This window comes from Cyprinus carpio, unplaced genomic scaffold (genome assembly GCF_018340385.1).
Source record: "Cyprinus carpio isolate SPL01 unplaced genomic scaffold, ASM1834038v1 S000006459, whole genome shotgun sequence".
NCBI classification, from domain to species: domain Eukaryota; kingdom Metazoa; phylum Chordata; class Actinopteri; order Cypriniformes; family Cyprinidae; genus Cyprinus; species Cyprinus carpio.
The window spans coordinates 301,848-311,847 of NW_024879140.1; the positions used below are offsets into that span (position 1 = coordinate 301,848).

General features: G+C 45.5%; 1 pseudogene; it reads left to right on the top strand.

Annotated features, from left to right (window-relative positions):
* The first annotated feature begins 3,875 nt into the window (after positions 1-3,875).
* The window catches only part of LOC122143600, an 18,423-nt pseudogene continuing 12,298 nt past the window's right edge, over positions 3,876-10,000 (top strand).

Sequence of the window (10,000 nt, forward strand, 5' to 3'; positions counted from 1 at the left end):
TTTGAACAGAAACCCCAGCCCACTGCAATAAGAGAGCTTAGAAGAGCCAGGACTATATTAATATCACTCCGAGTTGGATTCTTCCAAAAGAGGGAAAGTCATACACACCTAGGATGGCTTGAGGTGTGAGGTCAAACATGGGCTAATTTCCTTTTTTGGGTGGAACCGTCCCTTTAAGTGTGTGCAGAAGGGTGTGGTTCAGTGATGATGTTCTGAGCGGAGAGGGGAGAAGGTTCTGGAAAGTGTCTGCTTGTATGAGGGTCAGAGTCAGTCTGTCATTTACTTGATTAAAAGTAATTCAAAGATTTACTATGAGTACCAGAAAGTACTTCAATTTTTAATAAAAAAAAAAAAAAAAACGTATGAAACGTAGTGCAGTGTAAAGTATGACAGTATGCTCTGGAATATAGAGAAGTAAAAGTTTGCCAAAGAAAAACACTGATAAAGTACAGCCTACGTTTTTTTTTTTAATTAACTTGTTTAGTCAATACTTCACACCGGTCCGTCTCTGCCACACTGAGCACCGATGAAATAATTTCAGTGATAAATAGTGCAAAAAATAAGTTAGGCAATATTTCATAAAATATCCTTGCTGATCTTAACACAAAAAATGCCCCACCCAAGCTGTCACAAGGTTGAATCAGAAGTGATTATTTACAATGCAAACATTCCCCATAAAGAAAACCGAGTGAACAAAGAAAGAAATCTTGCGGAAGGAAACCAACATGAAATCCCAATGTTTTTACCAAACATGAAAATACAACCATAGCCTCACCGAGAACAAGAAACATGTTCAAGCATTAGCTTAGAGAAATAAAGAATAAAGACGTTCCTTCTGATTTACAGCAGAAGACTCCCAGTGTTTCAGACAGACTCAGGTTTAAAGAATCAACATCCACATCATCAAACACTATGTGCCCAGCCGATCACCAGGTGCTCCATGATGGGAGAAGACGCTCTTCACAGTATCACAGGAAAACACCCTTTCAGCCTCAAGAGGCCAGGCCAAGCAGGAAGCCACCCACAAATCCCACTTGAAACCACAACGTTTTTCTTCACAAATGCAGTGGCCTGAAAAACATGGGCGGTGTATTCCGTTATAACTATTCCTTTACAAACAGAGCGCCCCTGCTCCACGAGTGTGTGCTGATCCACTTCTGAAGAAAAGGAAATCTATAAAAAGCTTAAACTGAAGGCAGCATTTACAAAAACTTCATTCATGTGATTATAGAGTGTTTTCACCTGATCTATAAACGTGTTGATCTCAGGTGCGGCTGTATTGGTGTTCTTCTTCAGATGTCTCTTTGCCTTGTTAACATCCTTCTCCACTTTCTTCACAGTCGACTTGGACGTATCCGCTGTGATTGGCTATCCTGCAGGACAAACAAAAACCCTTCACGTCACATTGTGCTCGAAAACATGAAGAAACCCACTGAAATGGTTTACTGTTGTGCAGTTCTTGGTCTGGCCTGCAGCAGCAGGAGTCCTCCTCCGACGGCTGTAGCGGTGATCTTCCCCACCGCTGGAACAGATACCCCACACACCTGCAACACGACACACTCATCAGGACGAGTCACAGCCGAATCAAGAGCTCATTAACTGATTCCGGAGCAACAGTCTGAGCTCAGATTGTAACAGCAGATGGCGCTCTACTCTAGTTTTCATCCGCAGATAAAGAAGAGCGGAGTCTGTAATTCACCTCGGGCTCAGAATGCTTTAATGACGCCAGATTAAATCAAACACAGCTCACTGTCAGCCCCCTTGTGATGCACTTCAAAACCGTTTCCAAATCTTATGAGTGATTATTTTAGCAACGAGTGTGTAGTAAGGAGCTGGAGAGCAGCGCCACGGCTGTTCAGACTAACACTCAGGTTAGGAGAATGGCGATGCAATGTGTGTATTGTCCAGCCCTGCAGGGGGTTGTGAGAGTACCAGCGGCCGCTCCACCCGGTCAGGATCTGAGTGGTCACCGAGTGTTTCTGGGCGATGGGTCCGGAGCTTTTTTTTTTTTTTTTTTTTGCTCCCGCACACGGCGCTACACCACTGCTGCAGTCTCCGGGACACATTGCGGTCAAGATCCAGCATCTCGTTGACGCCTCGTCCTGTCCTCTACGGTGGCTTTCAGAAGGATGAACCTGGAAGGAATATTCTAAACGCAACTCATGTACAAACATCTTTAAATCATGATACTTGTTATGAGTAATTAATCAGATTCTACTGATGTCCATGTTAATCTTAGTCTAGAAACTTTATCTGGATTTGAGGGTGATCAAACGTCTGTGTTGTTACCACGATAGATTTCTTAATCATGAGTAATTAGTTGTCCATGTATAACAATCATTCAACATGACTATATAAGAACTACGGACTACAACAATAATGGTTTATCTGAGGTTTCTATGTTATAATTATATATAGGTTTCATTATAATAAAGTATATAATGTGTAGAGTTACAGCCCTAATCAGATCAGAAACATCTCATCTAAACCACACTGATGTACAGGTGCTGGTCATATAATTAGAATATCATCAAAAAGTTGATTTATTTCACTAATTCCATTCAAAGAGTGAACTGTATATATTGCAGTTAATTACAAACAGGTGTGATATATTTCAAAATGTTTATTTCTTTTAAGTGTGATGATTATAACGACAGCTAAGGAAAAGCCCAAATTCAGTATTCAGAAAATTTAAGAATATTGTGTGAATAAGGTTCAATGTTGAAGACCTGGTGCCACACATCTAATCAGTTACTTGAACTCAAAACACCTGCCAAGTGCTTTAAAATGGTCTACTACAGTTATGTTCTGTAGGCTACACATCATGGGGAAGACTGCTGACTTGACTTGACAGTTGTCCAAAAGACGACCATTGGAACCTTGCGCAAGGAGGGCAAGACACAAAAGGTCATTGCAAGAGAGGCGGGCTGTTCACAGAGCTCTGTCCAAGACACATTAAGCTAGAGGACGAGGGAAGGAAAAGATGTCTGTGGTAGAAAAAAGTGTACAAGCAATAGGGATAACCCCGCACCCTGGAGAGGATTGTGAAACAAAACCCATTCAAAAATGTGGGGGAGATTCACAAAGAGTGGACTGCAACTGGAGTCAGTGCTTCAAGAACCACTACACACAGACGTATGCAGGACATGGGTTTCAGCTGAGCATTCCTTGTGTCTAGCCACTCTGAACAACAGAAAGCGTCAGAAGGCGTCTCGCTTCAAAAGGACCCGTGGACTGCTGCTGAGTGGTCTAAAGTTATGTGCTCTGATGAAAGTAAATTTGCATTTCCTTTGGCTATCAGGGTCCCAGAGTCTGGAGGAAGAGAGGAGAGGCACACAATCCACGTTGCTTGAGGTCCAGTGTAAAGTTTTTCCACAGTCAGAGATGGTTTGGGGTGCCATGTCCATCTGCTGGTGTTGGTCCACTGTGTTTTCTGAGGTCCAAGGTCAACGCAAAGCCGGTTATACCAGGAAGTTTTAGAGCACTTCATGCTTCCTGCTGCTGTGACCAACTTTATGGAGATGCAGATTTCATTTTCCAACAGGACTTGGCACCTGCACACAGTGCCAAAGCTAACCAGTACCTGGTTGAAGGACCATGGTATCCCTGTTCTTAATTGGCCAGCAACTCCGCCTGACCTTAACCCCAGAGAAAATCTAAAATCTATCTAATTATTATGAGATACGGAATTGCGGAATTGTCCTTAGTTGTCAGTTATAATCATCACAATTAAAAAGAAATAAACATTTGAAATATTATCAGTCTGGTGTGTAATGAAGGAATATAATATACAAGTTTCACTTTGAATGGGAATTAAGTGAAATAAATCAACTTTTGAATGGGGATTCTAATTATCGGACACGCAACCGTACTTCATGAGCGGTAATAAAGATGAAACTCCTTTAACTGGGTACTAAAAATTATCACATACGTGCATCAGTGAGTGATCTTCTGGACCAGCACATGTGTTTGGAGGAAACGCTGCAAAACAAAAGGAAAGCGAGCTAATTTCTTGGTCACGTTTGTGTTTAAGAATAGCAGCGGAAGTCTACGAGCGTCGCTACTTAACCGGCTCCGTGTTGAACAACATGCAGTATTGACTCTAGAGCTGCAATAACCGGCGGATGAATGACGTGATTTTAGTTTTCATATAACCTGACTGATCGAGACGCTCACCTCTGATGTGTTTGTTGTTGTTCCGCCATTTTGGGTGCTGCGTGTGACGTCACTGGTCGTCAGGTGATGGTTGACAAGCTGCGAGCGCTCGCGCCGCCTTACAGCCACTGTCAATGTTTCAAAACCTTATACCGTACGGTACTGAATCCTGCGATTTATCTCAATTAAAACCCACACAAACACGGATGGTGGTCGTATCTTCTTGGGTGCTTAAAACGCGCATTTGATGCTGAAATGTTCGTTCTGAATTTGATAAACTTTATTGTCTTCATTTGATTCTGCATGTGTGAAGATTCATGTCCCGCATAACGCACAGCCCAACGGAATAACATTCAGTACTAAACGGGATGTGCAGTTTTCCACTGGGCATATCAGCTGCAAGGGCTTGGCAGAAACACTTTCCCCATTTTAAAATCAAAGCCCCAGCTGCCTCTGTTATTTGCATTTCATAAACAAAGCTAAGCGGGATCCGATCTGGATAATTCCTGTTTGAAGGAAACGCGTTTTGAGTCCCGGAACTAATCCCCCGCGTCGCGGTCACAACACTCGGGAGGTTTTCGTGGTCCTCGGCACTCGAGAGGAATAGCTACAGTACCGAAAATCACCGAAAGGACGGGAGCACAACAATTTTGGGACGAGGGCCAGTAGACGCGCTTAGCGTTTTCTGCGCACATGATTGGCTGTCGGTGCCCGGGAGGGCTGTGGCGAATGCGTGACGGCGTGGGTTTCGCCCCCGTGTTACACAATTTAAAACAAACTTTAATATGCTGGTAGAACACGCAATCTTTGAGATTGTTTGAATCCGTTCAGCGTTTTGAAGTGTGCACGGTCCGCGCGTTCGGCAGCATCAACACCGAGCGTCGGCGTCACAGTGTGATTCCTGCAAAAACAATGTGATAGAGACGCCAGGGGCCAGCTGGAGGGCCAGCGCAACTTCACTCGGGGCTTCAGGAGCTGAGGAGGCGCTCGGTTTTAAACCGTACGAAGAAGTTCGCGTTATTGTGGCTTTGGGTCGAACGGGAGCTCGCCTGTCCTCGAGTTTTCTCGGGCGCGATTTCATGAGAATCGTGCGGAGTGTCGTCTCTCGGGGGCGTCCCGCTGATCCGCCGTCCTCAGCGCTGCTTGCTGATGAGGAGAAGAAAGAAAATGGCTGCGGGACAAGCGAGTGAACCCAGAGGAGGACGCTCCGCGGCGGAGCGCGCAGGAGAGTGACGCTCGGCGCCGGCTTCGACAGGTTCGGAGCCCGGGCGAGCGTCTTTTGGGGGATTCTTTTGATTGTTTTGGTGAGGAGTGAGGTGTGTGGTTGATTCCCTTGACCGCTGGGTGTGTTTTGTGTGTTGTGTTGTGTGTGTGTGTGGTGTGGACAGCTCTCTGGTTGTCGGAGACCGCGGCTTCATGAAGATTGGCGCCCAGCATGAATGGGCCCTGCTCGTGAAGGTAACACGCGCGTCTAAATCAACCGCCCCTTGTCCCCACGAGCCACCCGCGGTTGCGAAATGACCAGGAGAGGCCAGGGTCTTTTCTGCTCATGAGCAGCGCGGCTGAAGCGCACCTCAAGCGCTGCGCTCACGCGAGCGTCGGGGCTCGATCCGCTGCTTCACCAACACTGGTGAACGCGGCGCGGTTCTCTAAGCGTGCGTGTGTGTGTGTGTGTGTGTGTGTGTTTATTCTGTGACGCGCGGGGGGTCAGACAGCGCCTCTGATCACTGTGAGACGCGGGCGTTATTTTCTCTCAGTGACCGCGAGCAGCGCTGGGCGTCGCGTCAGAGGAGTGCGGGGTAATGGCTGCTGGGCGGCTCAAGATGGCGGGGAGGAAGGAGCGTTATAACGCGCTGCAGAGAGCGTCCGTCCCGAGCCCTCGCGAAGGCTTCTGGTAACCGGGCCTCCTGTGCTGCTGTGTTGTGCAGTCCAGCAGCTGGAGTGAACACTAAGAGAGTGGACAGAGCCCGAGTGCGGTGTGCAGCGGTCCAGTTCAGAAACACTGTGTGGTGTGTGTGTGTCTTGGAGGACACTTGACCCCTGACCTTGACCTCTGGTAACTGGTGGTCAGGATCAGGCATTGATGGGATAGTTTACTGAAGTACCCCCCTGTGACTCTCTGTAGTTCACTTCATTTGCAGCGCTGTCTGAACTGATCTGGTTTACATCACACACTAGTCTCTGTTTCTGACTCGATCTGTTTATAAGTGAAGGTGACTTCAGTGGAAGTGAACAGGAGATATTCTGAGGTCCGGTGGTGTTTAGTGTTGTCTGTTTCAGAATATCATCTCTTGTAGCGAGCGGCTCTGGGTCGTGTTCTCCGTCTCTGTTTAGATGTGCTGGACCGGGTGTGTGCTGGACCGGGTGTGTGCTGGAGCCGGGTGTGTGTGCTGGACCGGGTGGGTGCTGGACCGGGTGTGTGTGCTGGACCGTGGTGTGTGCTGGACCGGGTGTGTGCTGGGCCGGGTGTGTGCTGGACCGGGTGTGTGCTGTGTGCTGGACCGGGTGTGCGTGCTGTGTGATGGACCGGGTGTGTGCTGTGTGCTGGACCCGGGTGTGTGCTGTGTGCTGGACCGGGGTGTGTGCTGGACCGGGTGTGTGCTGGACCGGGTGTGTGCTGGGCCGGGTGGTGTGCTGGGCCGGGTGTGTGCTGTGTGCTGGACCGGGTGTGTGTGGTGTGTGCTGGACCGGGTGTGTGTGCTGGACCGGGTGTGTGTGTGTCCGGGTGTGTGCTGGACCGGGTGTGTGCTGGGACGGGTGTGTGCTGGACCGGGTGTGTGCTGGACCGGGTGTGTGTGCTGGACCGGGTGTGTGTGCTGGACCGGGTGTGTGTGCTGGACCGGGTGTGTGTGCTGGACCGGGTGTGTGTGTGTCTGAGTGTTTGCGCCGGGAGGGAAACACAGCTGATTGTAGTTCACTAGAACGGCGTCCAGATGGAGGTGAAGTGTCTGTGGTGGTCTTTTAGCAGTGTGTCCTTCTCTGTTTGTGGATGTAATGTTTGGTTTATTTCCACAGACCTCTCGCGTCTCTTGATCTGAACTGCATCTCCGTGTTAATGTGTGTGCTGCACTGATCAATAACTCAGTTTATCGGTTTATCGATTTCTAACACTGTAATATTCTGATCTGCAGTATATGTTCATGCAGGCTTGAATGTGATCGGTTTAAGTTAGTTGTGATCTGTTATTTATTTATTGAAAGTCATCACAGTTGTGTAATTTACGTCAGATGGAGATGTGACTGTGATTTGTCTTGTTTCTGTGTCAGTGACAGAATAAAACCGTGCAGAGCTCTGTGTGCGTCTCAAGTCTCACCACTCCCTCCTGGACAGCAGGTGGCGCTGCTCGAATCTGCAGCGATCAGAGACAGAAATGGGTTTTATGTCTGAACTGCATGAAATATGACGTTTCCCTGCTCAAACTGGTCTCATCATATCTGATCCGTACGGTTCGGCTCACTTGTGATCTGTAAACTAACGTATCGCTGTGGTGCAGCTGACACAGAACAGCATCGGCTGTCAAACACTATTTGGTCGACCCCTATTTGAGCAGTGTCAGCTTTTTTGCATGTATGATCTATGAAGGTTTGATCGGCATGAGAGCGAGAGTAAATGATGTCAGAACGACCGTCGTTAGGTCACAGACGAAGCGAACCGGGTCTGTTACACACCAGCGGCTTGTTTTTAACCTAGTTTCAACTCAGTCTAATTGAAACTAGGGATGCACCGAATGTTCAGCAGTTATTACAGTTATACAATTATTACTTTGGTATACCTTCCGGTTTTTAAGGTGCTTTATAAAGCAATGATTGGTTTATCGTCTTTTTGTCTTTAGCCAGTTGCATGCCTTATAGAAGAAGGGGGTCTCACCAAAATATTGTCATTTCATTATTGACTTTTAAATAATATTGTGTTTTGTTGGTATAATATCTGCTAGACTGTTAAAATATTCAGTGTTTAAATATTTTTAAATTATTGTTTTGTAATTGATTTATTTATTTTTTTTTTCTTTGAAAAGCAAGACAAGACAGTAAAAAGAACATTTTGGGCTGTTTTAATTTATCCAATGGTGAAAAAATGTGAAAAAAACCGTGGTTCGGTATTCAGCCTTCGGCCCAGAGTTTCATCCCTGATTGAAACCGCAGTGATGGTGAATAGAAAAACCCTGTCTCTAATCTGTTTACTGGAGGTTGAGGATGATTGAACAGGGCCGATGATGGGTCAGCCTTGAGCGTCGCGGGTGGTTTCGTTAACTTCTCACAGATTGATCGCTAGTGTGAAGTGTCTTTGTTTTCCTGGTTTACTGGTGTCTTGTGAAATAGTGAATTAAATAATACATAAATTCTTCGAGTCTTAGTTTGAGAGTGATGTGTGTTCCTCACACAGGCTGTGCGCTGCTACGAGGCTCTCATCCTGAAAGCTGAAGGAAAAGTGGATCCCGAGTTCTTCTGCCAGCTGGGGCACTTCAACCTCTTACTGGAGGAGTATCCGAAAAAGGTGCCGCGAAGCTCTTCTGTTCTGATACACTAACATGACCACACGCTTCTAACACGCGTGTCTTTGTGTTGCAGCGTTATCGGCGTACCAGCGGTACTACAGTTTACAATCAGACTACTGGAAGGTGAGCAGCTGATGAAGATAAATTCAAACATAAGTGTGTGTGTGTGTGTGTGTGTGTGTGTTTCTTTTAGTGGTCAACCGTTTTTCAAGTATCTGCATCGGCTGATAAGTTTTTTTCTGTCTGATCGATATGTTTGACTTTTATTTTGAACGGCCTGTCGTCGGTCTAATACAGATACAAAGTCTGTCTAATAATCAGATAGAATCATAAAGGAATTAAAAGGTGTACTAAGAAGTACTAATGATTGCTTTTATATTATTAGTAATGGAAAAGGCCAACAGTGTGTTTGCGTCAAGGTCCGCACTGCGCGGCTCAGATGAGTAGCAGGATATAGTGATGCTTTTGTTTCTTTTGCTGTGTTATGTTTCTCATATGCAGCAGAAATCGTAGCGTGAGCTGAACAGCGCGGTGGTCACTGTGACGGTTACTTGCACCGGCAGAGAAAAATGAAATCTAAACAAATGAACACAACTGCACACACACAAACATACTGCGGTATAGTTTATATATTTACAGCATGTTACGACTAAGAGACTGAAGTTTTCCCTGAAAACCACGATGGCGAATTTGACATTGATTTTATGCAAGAGTTCAAACCAGTAGTTAATATACTGTACGATATTGTCAGGTGTTGTGTTTTTGCTCGATTTAGTTTATGAAAATTGTTCCAAAGATCACAGCAGAACAGTCACACATGTCTGAGCCACACACAGCGGTGTTTCGTTACAGAATTATTCAGCTTTTTTAAAAACGTCTGATTTGATTCAGTGGTCCATTCACAAAGACAGACACTTGCTTTATTCTTTAATTAATCAGCGTCTGAACCAATCATGTGCCTCAGTGACTCACTCGTTAAGACAGTCTCCTGTTGCCACCTACTGGTGGTGTTACTTTTATATTTAAAAGTACCTTTACTTTGCATTTTTCCAACATTTCCTATTTTGATATAAAAATAAGGGGAAAAAAAGATTTAAAACACCAAGCTCCTAACCTTATTTATGCTGTTATAATTTGCCGTGTAAATGCATTCATGCTACATTTTAGCTTCATAAAACTGTTAACCTTATTTATGCTGTTATAATTTTCAGCTTCTTCTGCAGTGGAAGGATTGTTTTTGTTAATACTGATTTCATCGGATTGGTAACAGCCCTATAGTGTCTTATTACATAAAGTGAAATTATAAAATGTAAGATATGAAAGATGATGCATGGACTCCACCCACCATGT